This window comes from Talpa europaea (genome assembly GCF_964194135.1).
Source record: "Talpa europaea genome assembly, chromosome: 3".
In the NCBI taxonomy this organism is placed as follows: domain Eukaryota; kingdom Metazoa; phylum Chordata; class Mammalia; order Eulipotyphla; family Talpidae; genus Talpa; species Talpa europaea.
The window spans coordinates 15,446,693-15,468,298 of record NC_140069.1 but is presented as its reverse complement, the minus strand read 5'-3'; positions in this window follow the sequence as shown (position 1 = coordinate 15,468,298).

The following is a 21,606-nucleotide window of genomic DNA, read 5'->3' as shown; positions in this document are numbered from 1 at the left end:
TATGATTGTGTACAAACTCCTTTGCTGACAGAATTGGCTCCCATGTTGGAGTATCTTTGTCCCTGTCTGAGGGAGTCTGCTTTCATGTCAGACCCTCTGCTTGTCAGGTTAGGTAAGGAAAATGCTGGCTCAGCGATGAGGAACATCTGACATTTGGGGACATGAGTAGAGACTGCTGTGTGTCATATTGGAGAGACAAGAGCTTCCTTCCAGACTGACAGTCAGCACTGCTATCTTCTTGTTCAATGTTGCAAATCTTTTCATTTCCAAACATTTTGGTGCTCAGCTGTACATCCTGACTTTCCCCTGAGCTGAACAAGCTCAAAGAATTAACACTGGTTTAACGAATGTGACCAACACAGGCATGGCCATGGTGGCACATGAAATCCAAGGTCATGGTTTCACCAGCAGAACATCTTGGGAGCCTTTCTTCATAGCAGAGCCAGACAAGCTCTAGGCACCCTCAACATTGGCTGAATTTACCAGGATCTACATTTTGGGACTGCCTTTTCTGAAAGGGTTTTTCCATTGTGATAGCAATAGTTGTGACTAGATGACACAAAACCACATTTTGTAAGAGAAACCAAGAGGTGGCATTGAAAAGGAACTTAACTTCTTAATAAAAGCAGCAGGATGAAATAGACAGAGACACCCTATGGGTAATACGGGGACTGTAAATATTATCTTTTATCTTCTTTCAATAAGCAGAAAAATCATCACATGTAGCATCATGCTATGAAAACTGAGGATTTATACCTTATTTTCCTTCTGATCAGGTCTCTTAGCATCTGGTTGGATCTGAGTACATTAATCTGATTAAAAGGAGTTTTTACAATTGTTTGGGTTCATCAAGTTAAGGAAGACTTGGAAGCATGCTATTCTATCTTGTGTATTTGTTAACAGAATTGTCAGCAAAGTTTCGAGTGCAGGAACTTTATTACATTATTTATTATGTGACAGGGAAAAAGGAAGGATATAGCTTTAGTTTGCAGTTTTAGCAGTTAGGAGGAAGAAACAAACTTTTCTTTTTGCTTGAAAATTGGGAAAACAGGGCCTGCAAGTCATCTAGACACATAAGGAATGGAGCTTGTCTGGGTCAATTTTTGGCATATTGATTCACTTAGACTTCTCCATCAATTAGATACAACATAACATGAAATAAAGAGAATTGGATTCCTCTAATCGGCTGAATTACAAGGTCAGATCTCTAAATTATTGCTTTGTTTGAGCAGCACATTATTGGTGAAAGGATATTTATATTTTTATGCATTCATTTAATCTCTGTATTTACATACTATAATAATAGCTATCAGAAAATTCTGTAATGCAAATATATATGGCAATCCAATATATATAGATTGCATTTTTCATTATTCTAAACCTTGGAGATGCTCTGAAGCTTTGAAATAACCTATCCACCACTTACTGGAAAATAAAACCGTGTCCAAACTACACAATCAAATTCAAATATCAATGGATAACAAAGGTGCATAATTCCACATATGAAAACAACGGATGCTAGAAACTCAATTTAGTATTGTAAATCCACAGCAATTTTTATTAAATAAAAACCCAAGTAAGAAAATATATGTAAAATCCTAGCCTACAGGGAACTGCTGAGCAATCCTAATGGCAACCCTAGCTGTCATTGAGAATTTACCAAGCAGCTGGCATTGAGACCGACACAAAGGTGATCCACTGAAATATAAGAATGAGTTCTTGCTCTTAATGAACTCAAAATACAGGTAATAAAAGGCAAGAAAGTATAAAGAGAAATGACCAGAACATTTTCCATGGGTCGAAAGCAAAGAGCTACACATATGTTTTATACTCCCAGTAAACCTATCAGGTAGGTGTCACAAAGCCCGTGTTGCTGATAAGGGTGAGTGCAACCTTCTCCCTCACAAAGCAGAGAGCTACAAAGACCTTGTGTTCAGTTTTACCTCCCATTAATCTGCATCCTCTCTTGGTGCTTACTATACCCTTTTTTTCTCAGTTTCTCTAATGCACAGTGCTCTTAATTTTTGTCTTTGAACTTAAAAAAAAAATATTCGCTCTGCCTTTCCATGCAGTCCAAATATCTCTTTCTCAGAGCACTTTGGAAAGGCAAATCTTATATAAGCCTGGCACTTAGTAGACTCTAAAACTCCCCATTAATTCATAGGAATATTTGATGAATATCTCCACAATTTTGTAAATTCCCTGCAAATACATCTGGCATGTGTCATATTCCTCAGAAATCCCCAGTGGTCATCCTAGGACAGATATCAGCACATATTTTTTATTCCACAAATAATGTTGGCCACCTACTCTGTGCGAGAAAATCTACTAGGTGTCTGGAAGACAACAGAGCACAATCTCTAGGGTGACTGACACTCTCCATTCCATAAAATATGCATAGTCCATACAATCTTGATCAAATTGCTAAGTGTCTGCTATAGAGACAGCTGTGTATAAGGCTGCATGACACACTGACATCAGACTAATAGACAACTTGTAATTAATATAAATATATTAAATATGAAGTCAGTCTAGGAAGTAACAAGGTAGATGCAGTGAGAATTCTTCTAGAATAGATATATTCAAGTGACTGTTGTGCTTTCAAGAGTCAGGCATTTCTTCTACCCCTATTCTCATGGCCCCAAACATAGCTGGGGTGCCTTTTTGACAGCTGCTTTCATGGATGGTTTATGCATCATGAATGAAAACTCAGGATATCACCATGCAGTTGCACTATATTTTTGTCCCCAACTTGATGATGTAGCTGATCCTAAGGATATCCATAAAAGCCACTTGGACTCTGATAGTCATTTAAAAAGAACCATTACCCAAATGTTTAAGCCATGGCTGTGCCATTCAAATAAAGACACCACCTTCCAGAGTGACTAATTTCTCAGGGACGGCATCTCTTTGATGGGTAAGCTCTGGGATTTGAGGCCAAGAGAAGTATAACTCATCAGTAAATCACACACAATTCAACCGTATCAGTAAAACAAATGCAAACAAATATTGCAAGCCATTTTAGGCCTAATTAGAAAAGATTTAAAAAGAAAAAGAAGTGCCTAATTTGTAGAGGCTTTTATAGGAAGGGAGCTATTTTATATTTCAGGGTAAATAGTTATAAATTTTCAGATGGCACTTTGTTCAGATGGCATGCAATGTGAATTCTTGAAAAATATTCATAGACCTTTTTTCAGTGCACTTAGTCTTTATTTGGAAAAAATCTAATAATTTTCATAATTTGTTCGTTTTTAGCCATAATAATATATTAGCTGAAAAAGTCATATGCAGTGCTTATATGGAAAATAACATGTCTGCCCACTGTTGCTCATCCTAATAAACTTATTGAACTAGACATAATCACTTTTGGCCATTTTAGCTCTTTCTTGTGTTATAGTATTTACCTCAATTATTTATACACTTGTACTAAGGGATTTCCCTGCAAAGAAGCTACTTTAGAAATATTATCAGATATGTGCACAAGATTTAGACAGAGGATGTTTATCTTGTTATTACTTATAATAACAAGAAAATCAGAATCAACATTTGGTTTAATAAACTATGACCTAAATAGATAGTAGTATTAAGTAGCCAGGTACATTTAACTGATAAGCAATAACTAACTAACTCAGTTACATAAATATGTAAGGGAGACTAGTATCAAAGATGAATTTTTCTTTGTGTACTCTTTAAAAATTCTCTTCAATAAATATATTTTTGCTTATAATCAGGAAAATGAACACTTTGAACATGTGACTCTCAATTTTATATAGTCTTTAGGCTTGGATTTCACATGAGGCAATATGGGACACATGTGAGCAAGTAGTTGATGAAAGTGCATATTTTCATAAGGCATATTTAGGAAAAACATTGCTTTCTGCCCAGTTCTGTGCCTGGAAGACAAGGGGGCAGTGACATAGCATTTGCATAATACAAGGAAGAGAGTTGAGCAGAGCCTGCTATAGTCATGGGGTGTGATATATGTGGAGGTCTGAACAGGAAATTGACAAATAAAATCGGACACCAGAGTTTGGCAGCTACCCAGGTGGGGAAGTGATCGGAGTCAGCAAGGGCAGAGGTGGCAGGGAAGGGAGCCTAGACTTTCTGGTTCTAGGTTCCACACAGAGTCAGTGGGGCAGAAATTCAGAAAACTAGTAGCAGCAATAGGGCTAAAGCTCAGGGATCTCCTAGAGGTTCTTGCTGCTTTTGAACTTAATGAAAGATGTGGGTCACTATGGGGCCATTAACTTATCTCTAAGGTTGCCTCGGAGGAAAATCTACTCCAATCAACATACCTCCAATCTCAGATATTCTGGGATGATGTCACTGGCAGAACAAGAACAAGGATAGAAACAGAGCCAACCACGCAGAGCTATCCAGTAATGGACTTTGAATGAGAGGAAAAGGGTCTTGGTCTTATCCAACATGAAACAAAAGATAAGTGAGTAGACCCATTTTCAGAATACACAAATGTAGTCATTCAAGGAGTGGGTGGTTGGGAAAGTTCAGATGCAAGCTCACCCAAAATGTACTAAGGTAGGGTTCTGAAAGATTGGCAAAACCTCTTCAAGGCCTACAGACATGTGTCCCTCAAGGAAGTATGTATGAATCAATTTAAATAGGTATTTTTTTTACTTGGGAAGAGTAGATGGTACATTGCTTAAATTTCCACTAAAATTTACATAATAAAAGTTTCCTCAGTGCTCATTATTACATGAAAGTCATGTATATAGGGTAATTAGGCAACTTTGTCCCCAATTTCAATAACTTGATATAATAAAGGCTTATTCTTATTCCTCCTTTTAAAAAAGGATTTATTTATTTATGTATACAAGAACTGGGGTACAGGCCAGAGGTGTGGGGAGCGAGAGGATTCACCAGAGGCAGAGTGGGGAGCAGAATAGGCATATCTACTGAAATACACTGCTGAGGGGGGCAGCGGGCAAGACAGGAGAGGTCTGCTGTGCCCTGTAGATTTCTCTCTGGCCAGCCTTGGATTGAACTTGTGCTGCAGAGGCTGCGGACAGCTTCACAGAGCTGTGCTCAACTCCTTGCACCACCAGGGAGGCCCTCTTATGCCTCTTGACATTATAATTTCACGTGAGTTAGGCAGTATTCCCCCATGTAAAAATGCACAGATCTTGGTGTCTTCCATTCCTGAAGGCCAATCTCTACAAAGTAATATCACCCTCAGTTGCCCAGGAAAGGGGAAGGAGTGGAGGCCCATGACAGGAGCTTTATAGCCAAATTTAGAGTGGGGTATGCATGTCACCGGCCTGGACCCACTTATTTGGCCCAAACCTAATTAGAAGCATGACTGGGAAATGCAATTTCTTTGCACTCACAAAGAAAACTGAGATAATAACGGGTCTCAAAGTGTGATCCTTGATGAACAAATACAGGATGAACTAGGATCTTGGTAGAAGTTAAAATGCTGGGCCTTTCTGGTGGCACAAGGGGTTAAGACGCAATCTATGAAGCTATTCCCAGCCATGGCAGCATGGAGCTCGATCCCCGGCTAGGGAGCTACCCACATGGCACAGCAGCTTCTTACTGGCCCACTGCTCTCCTCAGCAGTGTATTTCAGTCAGTCTACCTGTTCTGTTTCCCACTCTGCCTCTGGTGAATCCCCTCACTCCCCACACCTCTGGCCTGTACCCCAGTTCTTGTATGCATAAATTAAAAAATCTTTTAAAAAAAAGTTAAAATGCTTCAGTTTCACCACAGAGGGAAGAAGTTCAGCAGTGTTTCAACAAGTCCTTTAGGTGGTTCTTACATACATTAAAGTCAGAGAACCAGTAGGGTCAGGAATTATTTATTTAGCCAGTCTCTGTCACATCATTTTTGTGAATTTTTAAAATGTTACTGATTATAGGTACCACATATTATAAAACTGTATATTCTTCTGAGAATGAAGCTGACAGTTTCTATAATGTGCAAACTTGAACATATCTTACCAATTTTGAACTTAATAGAATTTAGAACTTAATAGAATTTATGAAAACTGCATACACTTTTGAGCATCATTCATGGAATCAAACAATTTTATCTCCTTGGAAGCATTTATTTACTTAAAGGTTCAAAGGTTTAACAATGTCTAACAATGGTTGTACCATTTGCAGAACCTTGAAACAAGCCAAAGTAGGTGTGTTGAAAAATTAAAAATAGGAGCAAATACAATGGCAAAGGAATAAAACCCTGGGATAAAAAGGACTTAAAAACCTTAAAGGGAAAGAACAAGTTTGGAAGGGCCAAGAGTGAAATGTGATGAGGCCATTGAATGGAAATAATTAGCAACCTGTAATCAATGCGGAGGACCCATAAGGTGTGAAATGTGTGACAACTGTAAATACCACCAAGAGTAAAATAAAAACATGAAATAAAAATTGGGAAAGCTGTGATGGAAGTGTTTTATTTGACCCACTGATTGAAACACCTCCTTTAGTATCAAATGCTCACTGGGGGTGTGTCATTCAAAGCAAGAAGCTACAGATATAAAAGCAGCTCAGTTACCACGTGTCTATAAATGAGCCTCAGCATGATTCGCTCACCAGTATTCAATTTTGAACAATCAGGAGATGCTTTAAACTCTGGAATACTGGACTCATTGAGAATTGGATGTCAAAGCAATGAGATTGCTCACCTGTATAGAATAATGTATGCATCAATGAACATTAATATTTAATATTTTTATGACCTACCAGAATGGCATGTGTCATGATAAATACAGATATTTTAAACAAGTTTTTCAATTATAAAAGTAATAGAGGTTCATGGACAAGAATGACTCATACTGATGAAAAATAAACATTCTCCAAGCTTCTACACCTCCCAGCCATAACCACTGTCACTAGTTCCTTATGTTATTTGGAAAGGAATTTTCCACAGGTAGAGAGTCCTTGACCTTTTCCAGGAACATCTCAAGAGAAACCAAATAAACTGATGCACTAAATAAAATAAAATGAAAACAAACTTTTAGACTCTAAGACCAATTAGTGGTCACCAGAAGGCATGGGGAGGAGAGTGGGTAGATTGGTCAAAGGAGTTGGCTGTATGGTGAAGGACAGAATGCACTTCTAGTGGTGAACTGAATATAGTATGTGCACATATTGATTTTTAATGATGAACACCCGCAACTTCTAGAATGTTGCAATGCAATGCCACTCCAATGAAACAACAAAACAAGTAAGTAACTGAAGTTGTCACAAAGAAAGAAGACAATACTCTTAGAAAATGACAGTGGAAAATGAGAAAATTTTAAAAGTTCAGGCTGAGGCCAAAAATATATAGAGAATTCTACAAATGCTGGAACAGGGCAAAGGACCAGAAGGAGAAAAATTAAACCTGTATATTATTCAAAGGAAGGGAATTTGGATGTCTGCCAAGGAAGAATAGGGAACTTTCTCAGTGTGTTCGCTCTTCTTGAATTTCTTGGGTCACATCTTGTAATGTGAACCACAGGATCTTAAATCTGTAGCCATCCTCATCTCTTTCTTTGCATTAATTTATATATGTATTGAATATTTACTGTGTGATATTAACTCTGATCTTGAAGAACAGCAGAGCTGCAGAAGACAAGGCAGGCATGCAGGACACGCCTGGACTAATAAGAGATAGTTATAAAAAGAGATCAACTGACTATGATTTAAGCGCCAGTCTACAAAGCACCCTGAGCAACACTTAATTAAATTCAGGCCATAATCTAGGTCCTGGCTCTTAGCAAAGAGTCTTCTACACCTTCTCCTACACCTGGAGTTGCATCTAGTAACATAATTTAGAGATGGCTATATTTCCATTCTCAAAAGGGAAATCCGTTGTTTTTGAAGTGTGTATGCATGTATGTGTTTAAAAATACCTATTTAGTTCTGGGAGAGGGTGGGTGGATTTGATTGCATTCAGCAACTGATCCTTCAAATTTAATATTTCTGGGAAAAGATGTCATAGAATCATAAAATCCAGAGAGACAAGCATGAGAAATCAGCAAGGCCAATTCCCTGCTGCTAGGTGGATGGGAATAGACTGATTACCTAGTCAAAAAGTTATGGTGACATTCTCATATATCCTTTCTTCCTGTGTGTACTGAATCAAAGTACAACTAGGCATCTGGTATGGGAACATTATAAAGCCATATGTGATGCTCCTGATACAAAATGCCTGGAAGGAAACTAAGTTAATACATATGGCTTTAAATTTACAAATGAAGAATCATCCATCATCAAAGACCCAGAATGGTTACTGCCACAACATAAAAAAAGACCTTATGAGAGATATCTGTTTTCATTTGTGTATCATCCCTTTCAACACAAGCCACCAAGAGAAAGACATGTGTGTGTTTCCTGGACTTGATCTGGGGTTTGCAGCACATTTTACAAAGGGATTAAAGGGCCTGAGGTCTCTTAGACAAGACTATGCTATGGCAATTTCACATCAGAGACAAGTTATGTTGTGGAGTCTTCAAAAGAATAATACTTAGGCTACACACCAAAGCCATAAGCATTTTTGGAGGTTCTTTTAAAAATTATAATTGAGAGAATAAATAGGAGACAGCTCTGGAATGGAATCCTGTGTCTATCCTGCAAACACCGTGAGGCTTCCTTCTGCAGGAGAAAGATACGCAACTCAGACTCCATCACCTCACCGTCATCTGACTAGAGGAGACATTAAAATAGGAGGGTTTCGTATTTTATTTATTTTTTTTAGAATTTTATGATTAACAAAAGTGAAAGAGGACATAGGATCTCCTGTCTTCAATGTTGGCACGATCTTTTTAGGATTTCGTAAGGAAAGCATCTTTCCCTTTCAATTTTGACCTTTTTTATTTGGCAGATGTTGATTTTTTTTCCTGCCTGTGTTTCTAATGGAGCTTGAAATTAACATGGCTTTTGTTTACCTCCTAATTTGTGTGCCGCCATCATCAATGTTGTCAGCATAGTTTTGTCAGCATAGTTCTGGGAATAGGGTTTGTTTACTGCTTCTGTTGAGCCAGCAAATGGAGAAATGCAGAAAGACTGTTCCTCTCATCTCACCCCACGCCCCTTCCATTCACAGAAATGGCCTTCACTAAGCAGCCAATGGTTTTCTTGGATGCAAAAAAATAACTATCTTTTGTCCCCAAATGGGCTGTTTTTGACATAGCTAAGTATGTTGTGACCCTTCCACTCCTTGTTAACAGGGGACCTAGAAATTCAGCCTTTTCCCAGTTGTCTCCATTCTTGAAAGGAACACTTGTAGGCATTCTGTGTTCTCACCTCTTCTACACTTTTGTGAGACTCTCTATTCCCAAGTCTTCAGAGGTTATCTATAGACAGATGACACCCAATTCTACCTATGTCTGATTTTGCCTTTATGTTTTCATTCTGAGTTATGCTTTTGCTTCATGACAGTATCAAGTTTAGTGTGAGAAAGAAGGGAGTAATATTTCTTCCCCCAGAAAACATTATTGAAACTTCACAATTCTTGGAAACAGAGACAATTCTGGCTTTGAAGGCTTCATGTTCCTTTGATCCCACTGCTTTGTCCAGTTGCCAGCATCCACTGCTGCATGATCAACTTCCACCTTCCACATAAAGAATTCTGAAGCCACTAAATACACTTGGGAAGCAGAAGGATCCTCTTTATTTTTGCTTTACCTTTTAAAATTTATTATTTTTTAAAATATATTATTTTAGCTATTTTAAAATGCAAACTACAGCTTCATTAATTATACTGACAATAATGTGCAACTGTCGCCACTACTCAATTCTAGAACTTCATGAAACCAAAGATACAAAGAAAATCTTTGTATCATTAAACAATAACGATTCACTATCCCCAAGTCTCCAACCCCACGTAATATCTAACTTACCTTCTTACCTTGCCTATTCTAAGTACCTCATATAATACATACTTTGGTGTGTAGCTTATTTCACTTGGTATAATGTTTTCAAGGTTCATTCATGTTGTAGCTTATGTTAGAATTTCCCTCCTTTTTATGATGAAATAATACTTCATCACATACATGTCTATTTAGCTGTCTGTCTGTCTGTCTGTCTATCTATCTATCTAGCTATCTATCTATTTCACTGTGAGCCACCGGGAGACTGAGGGGCAGAAGAAAAAAAGCCTGGCAGATGTTTCCTTCTATCACTTTGCTTCTGGTGACATCTTGGGCAGTGATTACTCTTCCTCCTGGTTTCTCACCAGAATAGCCCTGGATTTACCTGGTTAGGCAGTCCTGACTTCTGAGCTCTGCCTTCTCCTTCATTCCTCCATCTCCAGGAAGGGTAGATGCTTCCACTGTTGCTGACCTCTGGTTTGCCTAAATTTTGCACTTTGAATATTCATTCTTTTATCATTTGTCCTATCAATTCTCTTTTTCAAGTTCTCTCTTTCAAATATTTCTGGAGTGGTATATGGATTCCTGATTGGAACCTGACTGGAAAACATTCTATTTATTGGAAAAGAAGTCCCAAAGTTTCTCAGGATGCAGTACCCATGGCAGCAACTCCTACAGGCCCCCAATGTATCATCCATTGAATATTTAGCAGTGATTCTATTTCCAAGTCTCTTTTACAGTTTGGTGTGGCCATGAGATCCAGCTGTAGCCAAAGTGATATAAGAAGATGTGCTGTATGGCAGATTTTGAGGCTGCTTCTTCTTGTGTGTGGAGCATGGATGTGACAAGGAGAGCTCCATCCGGGAACATGAGATTGTGGGCCATACTCTGGGGAGAGCAGAGCAAAAACTAGAAGAGTCTGAGTTCTTGAGAAAGTTATAGCATAAAACCACTGCAGGCCATTCTGCCTACGTGTGCAATTTTACATGAAAAGCAAGTCAAATTCTCTTTTGCCTAAGCAGCGGTTATTTTGAAGCTGTTTATCACTGCCAATCTGAATCCTGACAAATTTAGGACCCAAATCATAAGCTGGATGACTGTCCCAGACCACTGACGAATTTTCTTATACCTTTCTTACAAAATTAAAGCAAGGCGCCTGGTCCTCTGATCTTATTCTAAGCTTTGGCCTCCTCCTGTTTATACTCAGAATTGACCTATTCTCATCTACAAAGCATTCAAAAAGCTTTATTCCCTTTAACAGCTTATGCTTCGCTTATTAAGTTTTCTCTGAAAGGGGAGGTAAAAGCCAGCTACTTACCAAGCCCATATCCAGCCTAGAAAATGATTACAGCCTGGATGTTAGAGAATTTTTAATTAAAAGCCCGAGAACATTGTTCCTCGGGTATTAATAAAGCCAGTAAAATGGAGAATCAGCTTGGCCTAACACCACGAGATAGACCCTTAGTGTCCTGGTGTGATGGCCCCTCTTCACAGGACTGATGGGCTGTAACTGCACCTAATGGCTTTTAAGCACAGATAAATCTCACCTCTATTTTACTCAAGGGGGTCAATTAGAAATATGAACTTTTAGGATGGTGGTTCCCAAAGTTGACTGTCCATGAACATTACTTGGGGGAACTTGTCTGAAACAGACTCCCACCCTTCTGCTGGTGATTTAGCTAGACTGGGGTGGGGGCCACCAAACTGCCTGTTCAAAAGGGCCCTAAGTGCCTCTAAAGCACAATATCTATGGACCACACTTGACAGTCACTGCTTCTGGGGAATATTTGAAGGCTTTAAAGCAGTCAGAAGAGGAAAGAGTTGTCATCAGCTGGGGGTGGGGCTTAGAACATTCACTGATGCTCACTCTATTCCAGGGACTATATACGTACCTTCCAGGCATCATTTTAGTTGATGCTTACAATAACTATTATTATTAACATTGTTTGACTGTGAGCAACATGACACTCAGAACAATTAAATGACTTGCCTGAGGTTACAAGGTGGCTTCAGAGATGGATGTGGGTGATGGGTGTGTCTATTCCTGAGCTTTGCCCTGTACACTTCTCCACTGTGTTCTGGACTCCTGGACACTGACCTGTACATGTTGGGTCAGGGGTCATCTGCCCTTTGGCTTCTGGTTGGGTTGGGGTTGGGTTGGGCTCTGCCCATGGTAAGTGCTCAGAGAAGACCAAGGGACCTGGGGGTGTCTAGGTATTTACTCCCCAGCCTCACTCAGTGCAGGTCACCAGGGCCACACCCTTTGAACAAAGGTCACATGACTGTCTCCTTCCAGTGTCTGCAAGTTTTCCCTCTTCCCGCCCCTTCAGGCCTCAGGCTGATAACTGGATCCCTTCCTCTCTAATGAGGATGAGGATGTGTGCTGTCCTCTTCATTCCCTACAGCCTGCCTGTGAGTTTGCAAATACAGTAGTTTCTTTGATAAATTCTTCTCCAAATTACCCACCTGAGAGTTGCAGCTATTTCCTGTTTGTCTCCAAAGTCTACCCCTTTCAACTGTTCTACATGTATGTGTGCAGCCTCCCTGCCTCCCTGGTGGTGATGACAATGATGATGACGACCATGATGACAATGAAACTGGCTGAACATATATGCAAGTTGTTGTGATGAGTGTTTTACTTCTTATTTTTATTGTGTAGTTTTTAATTTCCACAACTACCCTAGGTATTGGACACTGTTTCACCTTCATTTTAGAGGAAAAAAAATGAGGTTCAGTGAGATTAAGTTATTGAACCCAGAGGGACCTATAAAGGTGCTGAGATACCTGAGCATATTTTGTCTTCCTAACAGATGTGAGAACATCACCATGGCTTCTCCGGCTACCTGTACATGAACACAGTTCTTACAATAAGGATGTGGAAACATCTGTTTTACTTATTTTCCAGAATTGAATTTGAAAAAAATGTATTTCGTTTCAAAAGTGAATGCTGCTCATATAGTATTTTTCTTTCTACTTCCTCCAGCAGAACTCAGTTCAGCTCCCTCCATTGCACATGTAGTAAGCTGTCATGGCTGCTAAACAGGCCTCTAGTCTCTCCCAGAGTCCTTTGTATCCTGTTATCACACCAGCAAAGACATGCTTCTAAAAATCCATCCTAATTACAGGCACATTTCTGGAAATTATCATTGTAATTCAGAGGAGTACTTCTAGAATAAACCAAAATTCTACGTGATACTGTTGCGTCGGGACAACACCACACTGACATACGGGAGTCGTGGAGCAGGCTGCACAATGCAGGATGCTGCTGAAGAGCAAGATCCTGGCCCTTTTATTGACACATGTAATTGATTGTAAGGAGATAAAGGAGATTAAAGAAAGGGGAAGGGTGTAGTAGATTAGGGATTGTGAGTCTGCCCTCCAGGCACTTCTAATCTACTTGATAATACACCCTAATCCCCAGTCATGGTTCTAATCTTATCAACAAGGCGCTCCACTGATCAGCTTCTGGGGTCCCTTGCCATACATCGGTCCTTGGCGCCCCGGGCATTCCCAGTCATATCTCGTGATGTATAAATTGGGAGTATATGTTATGCATTGGTCCTCAGCCCCCCGGGCGTTCTGGACAACATACCTAGTGATGCATAACCTTCCCAGTGTGATCCAGCTTTGTGCTCTTGTTTGATCTGAAGGACTTAAGGGTTTGGGCTCCTGTTCCTAACTGGCTGGGCCATTTTGACCTTGTTTAGGTGACAAAATGGTGGCCAAATAGGCTGCCTAGGAGTTGCAGACCCACATGATACAGAGACTTCAAAGATAAGATCTTTCTCCATTCCCAAATTATTTTTCTAGCTTGAATGCCAATATGACCTTATATAACCAGGCACCCATAAGATCAAACTGTATTCACAATTAAGCCATTAATCCTTGAAGATGTCTAGTGCTTACAACTTACATGTCTTATGGAGTTCTCTTTGCTTACAATTCAACTCTCAAAAACTCCATAAAAGCATCCCTTATCACCCACACTTAACTTTTAGGTCTCTGATGACATTACTTCCATGTTTCTTATCTGCCTTATCATAATTTATGCATATTCTTAAGGGTATTAATTCCACTCTTGTCTATTGAGACTACTCTATGCTCCTGACATTCAATGTAGTCTTGCATTTATGCAAAAAAAGGGACCTGTTCCCTGCACTCAAGGAATTTACTCTTTGGTGGCAGGACCATTGAAAGTACTTAATAAATAATTATTGAAAAGAAGACAATCTTCAAGGTTTCTTCTACTTTTCTTAAAGATGAAATGAATTTTCTCACCCAAGATGTTTGCTAACCCTTCCAGGAATAAGGCTGGGAAAAAGCACTAACATTTTCTAAAATTACTTGTCTTGCTTAAAACATTTTTCTTCTATCTACATCACTTGTTTCTATTCATCCTTTAAGCCTTGTTATTGTCTCTCTAGTTAGAAAAAAAAATCACTTTCTCCTTTGTACTGCCTGTTTACTTTGTATAGTCTCCTTTTTTTCTACCTATGCCTCATAATATTGTATATTATTAGTATATCAACTTTCCAGTCTACAGAAATGGGTAATTCAGAGGATTACCCTCTGATGTGTTCACTATCTATTCCACTCTGTTTCTTGTATGCCTCACTGTGTATACAGCAAGAATGCAACATTTCCCAGACTCCTTTGCAGCTAGATGTTAACTTTGGCAAAATATTCTTTCATGAGATTAGGATAGAGGAATTGAAATGGAGGCTGCACAGCCCCAGCTTTGGAGACATTTGTTTTCTGTAGCAGACCTCCTAGAATCAGTCATTATTCCAAAGGTAATGAGGCAGTTAGGATGAGAGGACTCCCTAATCCCTGGACCATAGCTAAGGTAATGTGTTCTTGACTGATAATTTTTCTTGTATTCTCCTAAATCTCCACCTTCCTTATTGAGGTAGCTAATGAGGCCAGATGGATAATATGGTATGGGAGTCATTTCTAGAATTTTAACAGAGAGTTTGGACTTCCCCTAGTCCTTCTAACAATTATTTATGCTTTTAAATACTTTGTACTTAAAAGAACTAGAGAGGATTAAGAAGCTATGGTATCCACACACTATGGAATACTACTCAGTTATAAAAAAGATGAACTTTTGCCATTTGCATAACATGGATGGAGAGGATTATGCTAAGTAAAATAAGTTGGAAAAGGGTAAGGAACAAAAGAAGGAAGGTGCAAAATGGACTACTGTAGAGGACTATGGGTGCCTTGGGGTGGGGGTAGTATGGTAACATATCTAAAAAGATGTGAACCTGTAACTCTGAATCATGTGATGTAAACCATATTACCTCAATAAAGAATAATATAAATATATAAGTAACCGTAGTAGTTTCTATTTCCTGTATCTGATCTCTCTGACTGATATCCCTAGCATATAGAGAACTTGTCAAGGGAAGGATCTATATCTATACTATTCCTGACCACTATACCATGTTACTTTACTTTACAGAACATACAATTATATGGCATTAACAGTGTATAGAACAATGCCTACTACATAATATAAAAATTTTAATGCTTTTTAAAAAGAATAAGCACTCTACTTGTCCAACATTGGGCTAAATATTATCTATTGGCTCATTTAATTCCCACTGCAGTCTTATGAAATGGGAATGATTTCTCATTTACACATCAACTCACCAATATTTAGCAAACTTCTCAAAGAATGTGACACAGGACCTGGTATTTATTACCAGATTCAAGATCAATTTCCCAGTCTTTAAAATCCTTGCTTTATCTACTATACCATTATCCCTTTATAAAATAAAGGAATTTCAGAAGAAAAAATGTAAAATGTATGGCATATTTTCTTATTCATTGAAAACATCATAGAACTGAAAAAGTTGAGTCTTGAGGGTAAGGATTAGATTCTTTAAATAGTCTGTTTCCTATTTCATGTAAAATATTGTAGTAAGTGGTCTGCAGTGTTTTTTGAAATATTAACTCACTCTCATGCCTTTGTAATTATAGTCACAAAATGGTCAATAGAAAGTTTATGGGCAAACTAAGATATTGGAGTTCTCATGTCAGGAACTGCCTTGAGTAGAAACTAAATCCAAGACTTTCAGGACTTCCCAGTTCCTAGTGGAAGGATAATTGACTTTGACTACAACAGAGAATCCCTAAGGCATTGAACTAGAGGACCCAAAATAGCATTCTTAAAATAATGAGAACCCTTAAGAATTCTCACTATTTCTCACTTGTGCTGCTGTAATTGTTAAAAAAGCAGACTGAACACATTAGTCTGTTTTCACTTAAGATTCTGTCACTACGCTGATGTATTAGAACGCTAATGCCATATAATTGTATGTTCTGTAAATTAAAGCAACATGGTATATTGGTCAGGAATAGTATGTTTCACATTTCATTGCATCTGTAGTGATGTATTCAACTCAATTTTGATTTTTTTACTAAATCAAGACATCTTTCGAATATATTCCAAAATGTGTATTAATTATATGGAACAATACATCAAGGTGTGCTAGCAAACCTAGATAAACTGGATGTGGAGGTTGCTCTGTCTTCCTTGGATTATGGAAAAAAAAAACCCAGGGATATATAGATTGGAAGAATAAGAAATGACCTTGGGGTTCTTCTATACACTAGAGCAGAGGTCAGCAAACTATGGTCTGTGGACCAAATCTGGCCCACCACCTGTTTTTATAAATAAAGTTTTATTAGAACTCAGTCAAACACATTCATTGCTGATTGCTGCTTTCTGTGCTACAATAGAGTTGAGTAGTGGCAACAAACTGACCCACAAAGTACAAAATATTTACTATCTACTCTTGTTTCAGAGCATTTTTGTAAGAGGCAGCTACACTAGATACCTATTAGCATTTCAGACTCACTCCAAGGCAATGCTGGATAACTGAAAACAAGACTGAATTTTGAGGCTCATGAGTGCTTGGAATCATTGTCAGGGACTCAGCTCTAATTATCTTTCAGAAGACAGCTTCACCTTTTGGTTTTGTTAGTTGGCTTATCTTCTCTTATTCTCTTTGCACTGGGACACTTCTTTTGTAAAAATCTGCCTTTCAACTTTTTATGTCTCCCTGCGGGAGCTACTTTTCCACGTGATTTCAAATAATCACCTCTATGGTCTTTGACCACAAGGCTTTTTCTCTAGTTAATTCCCTTTGACACTTACAATCATACTCAACAATGTGCCCATTATTTTTGCCTTCATATTAACTCTTAACTTGTATCTCAAGCTTGGTATGTTCAAAAGGTAATTAATTATCAATATTTTCTTCAGTGTTGTCTTTACTACTATTCTACAAGTCTTCTTATGTTTGGGCTTGAAATGGGTAGCCTTGATCTTATTTGCCTTAGAAATGTCCTTCCTACCTGCTATCACTACCCGATGACAAACTTCCTCCTCTCATATCTGATTTATTAACCATTTGGAGGTTCTTCCTTTCCCCCATATGCCTCTTTTAATCTTTAGTAATTGTTAGTTTCATCACCTATATACTTAACCCAAATTCTTAGCTGTTGATTTGCTCCTGTGCTAAATATAAACACCTTCTGATGATTGTTATACTGTCTCTCACCTCACTTTCCTTTCTTATTTCTTACTATTCATCAGGATGCTTCTCTGAGCATTTCAGTGATAAAGTCTTCCAGAATCAGCCGGTGTTACTCACTTTTCCTTGAACAGCCTTCCTTACCCCACCCACATTCCCAATCCTACCAGCCTTCAATGCCCAGATGAGGTCTCGCCTCACAAATATTTGCATGACCAACGTATCCTTTTTTTGTTCTGTTCTCTAAGTTCTTATACCCTTTCAACATTGAATTAAATGTTGTTTTAGAATACTTTGTATTGTGGTTAGTCTTTTCTCCTTGTTGTTAAACTTCTATTACTTCCCTTCTAACTGCTCTTAGTCCCCAGCATGACACTTCACTTGGTACTTCTATCAAACCTTCTGTAGAGTGAATAGCCATGTAGAACATGGTCTAAGTATTCTTTACATATTATAGCCAATACATCAACATTTATGGTAATAATTTTATCTAAAGTATATCATTTGGGAAACTGAGGCTCAGAAAGGTTAAATAACTAACATCTCCAAGGGTCTCACACAGTAAGAATCAGACCTGGTTGAACGGCCAGAATAACTTCACAGCTCCTGCTCTTTCCAGAATGGACTCACAGATGACATAGAGAATGAACACAGAGAAACTTAATCACCTTAGTTTGGTGTTAATAACAGTTTTTCTTCCCTAAGGAATCTTGTCATTTCTAAAGATGTCTAAACCAAACAGATGGGAGACAACCATGGAAAGAAAAATTCAGAATTTGAGAACACAAAGAGTAGATTATATCATATAAATCTCAAAACTCGGATTTTGCTTTCATCAAGAGCCACTGGTAAAAGCTATTAATGGAGGCATTTAAGGGAGTTCCATCCTGTCACATGCCTGCTGTGGGCCTTAAGGGAAATAGTTGCTATCATAAACATCCATACACCCAAACTGCAATTCCATGTAGAACATAAATGCCGTTCGTTCTGCCCTTGTACTGACATATTCAAATGCTGAATGGCATGCAGGTGTGAGAGCAGCAGGGAGGAAAATTAGATAATCTGATGGTAATTTGCTAATTTATAAGTTGAGAGAAGGTATTCTGACTTTTCTTCACTATTCTATCTCCTCTTGGCCATGTACGAAACAGCTGAGGTGGTGGCTATAGAATTCCTCCAAGATGCAAATATGAGACCTATAGATCTTCTCTCCTTTCCTGCAGGTCCCTAACTGGGGGGGGGGGGGCGCTGCTGGCAACCTCAAAGAGCCAGTGTTTATTGAGAAGTGCATGGAAATGAATGAGGAACCTGTGCTCTTTTTCTATAGGAAGTATGTTATAATGGGACCATTTAGGGGAGCAGGTAGGGTGGATAATAATTGATTTCAAAGAACAATATGGTAACTCCAGGTGGAGGCGATAGCTAGGGATGAGGGGAAGAAGAGAGGTCAGCTTACATATCTTTAAAAGGAATATCTCCTATAACCTCATTTATCGTATTTTACCTAGATCTGAAATAGGATTTGATGGAAAGAATGCTCACATTTATAAAGATTTTATTCCTGACAATGATTTTGTAATTATCAAGGTTTCAAATGTAGCTTATTGATTTGACATACATAATAATTGCTATGTATAAGCATATGTAGTGTATACTTATGATGCGTACATATGAATATGTACAGAGTATATGTGTGTATGTATATGGAGAGGGAGAGGAGACGGGGGAGAGAAGGGGAGAGGGAAAAGAGAGAAGGGAGAGAGAGAAAGAAAAGAGGGGATGCCAGGATAATGAATAATTCTGAATTTTCACTTGAAAGGGACTAGAGGTAAAGACTCTTAAAGTGACTTTTGAAATACATAGAAGGAAATATAGGCGAAACACTACATGACATGCACATCAAAGACATCTTCACAGACACATCACCCAAAGCAGTGATAGTGAAGGCAAAGATAAACAGCTGGGACTACATCAAATTAAAGAACTTCTGCTCAGCAAAAGAGACAATAACCAAAACAAAGAGAAACCCCACCGACTGGGAGAACATTTTTTGCACACAACACTAATGATAAAGGACTGATGACAAAAATCTACAAAGAGCTGATGAGACTCAACAACAACAAAGAAAATAATCCAGTCAAAAAATGGGCAGAAGAGCTAAAAAGAAACTTCTCTGAAGAGGAAATGCAAATGGCCAACAAGCATATGAAAAAATGTTCAACATCACTTGTAATCAGGGAAATGCAAATCAAAATCGCAAAGAGATACCATCTTACACCAGTGAGAATGGCACATATTAAAAAAACTAGCAACAACAAATGTTGGCGAGGATGTGGAGAAAAAAGAACTCTCCTGCACTGTTGGTGGGAGTGCAAACTGGTCCAACCACTATGGAGAGCTGTGTGGAGATTTCTGGACCTACTAAACATAGAGCTTCCATATGATCCAGCAATTCCACTCCTAGGTATTTACCCAAAGGACACAGAAACATCAATTCCAAAGAACACCTGCACCTCTATGTTTATAGCAGCACTGTTTACAATAGCTAAACTTTGGAAACAAACCAAATGCCCAAAAATAGATGACTGGATCAAGAAGATGTGGTACACATACACCATGGAATATTACTCAGCATTCAAAAAAGATAAACACATGCAATTTGCAGCAACATGGATGGAGCTGGAAGAGATCATGCTCAGCGAAATAAGCCAGAAAGAAAAAGAAAAATACCGGATGGTCTCACTCATAGCAGGAAACTTATGTAGAAAACTTAAATAAGGGACCAGGAAAAAGAATAACTATAAGAAAGAAAATATCAAAATCAACAAGTAACTATGAACCAGAGACACTCTATGGGGGGTGGGGGGTGGGGAAAGGAGGGCTTGGGGTCAAAATAAGGGGGTTGTAATCGTATGGGGAATATAAAAAATAAAATTTAAGTAAAATGTGGGAAAAAAATAAAACACTAAAATAATAAAGTGACTTTTGCCTTGAATCTTTCCAAAATAAATGTAAAAATCCCTGCAATTTCAAACATCTTCGAATGCTTGGAATTGCATCTTCGATTCTCGCTATCCCCATTAACTTAAAATGAAGTGGCCCAAATGGGCTTAACATCTTCTATATATATTTTCTCTGTATTTACTATGCTATTTAATTAATAAATTTTATAGAATAAAATAAAACCTAAATACTATTTTTTTTTAAAGCAGGATGTGGCTATTGCCAATGGAAACACAAAACTACAAAATAGACTAGCTTCCACTATTTTAAAAACTTTTTATTTGGAGATAATTATAGAGTCAGAGGAAGTTTCAGAAAAATGTACAGGGAGGTCCTGTGTGCCCTGCAGTCAGCACCCTACAAGGCTAACATCTTGCATAACTGTATAGTGCCATACCTAACCAGAAAACTGACATAACCCATCATGGGAGAATGTATGTGTATGTATGCATGTGTAGTTCATTGGAGCTGTATCACTTGTGTGGGCTTGTGAAGCCACTACCACATTAAGGATATACAGCTGGCCCCTCACCACAGGTTATACAAGTATAACCTTTGTGTTATACTTGTATCACTCACACTCACCCACCCCCCATGCTTAATCTTGGCAACCTCCATCTCTACATTACTGGTGCTTCATGACTATTACCTGCATGGATTCACAGAGTACAAAGCCTTTGAAATTGACTTTTTTCACCAGTGTGATTCCTGAGATCTATCCAACTTGCTGACACATATCAGTCACAGCACCAGAGAATATCTGGCCTGTTTTCAGTCTTTGGCTATTATCAATAACGCTGCTTTGTACATACAAATACAGACTGTTTCCATGAATGTTAAGTTTTCATTCCTCTGGGATAAATGAGCAACAGCTTTCTTTCTTAAAGGGAAGGAACTTTTTAAAGACCTTCAGTTATTTTTTTCTTCATTCAGTAGCTAGAATAAGGAACGTAGATTAAATCAAACTAGAATAAGAAACTTAGATTAATTCAATGCACATATTTATCCAATGTGCCCTTCTCCACATTTGAGGGTATAATTGTTTCATTCAGTCTTCCAGAAAAAAATACTTATCCTTAAAAAAATACTTATCCTTAATTTTTCTGACCAGAAACTTAAAGGGATTGTTTTAATGCTTCATTTTTATGGCCATATGCACTCATGGAACCACTGCTGTTGACTTTGTGGATTCTGCTAACTTCCCAACTGTTTTGTGACTTGAAACACTGGTAGCCAGTGTGCAAA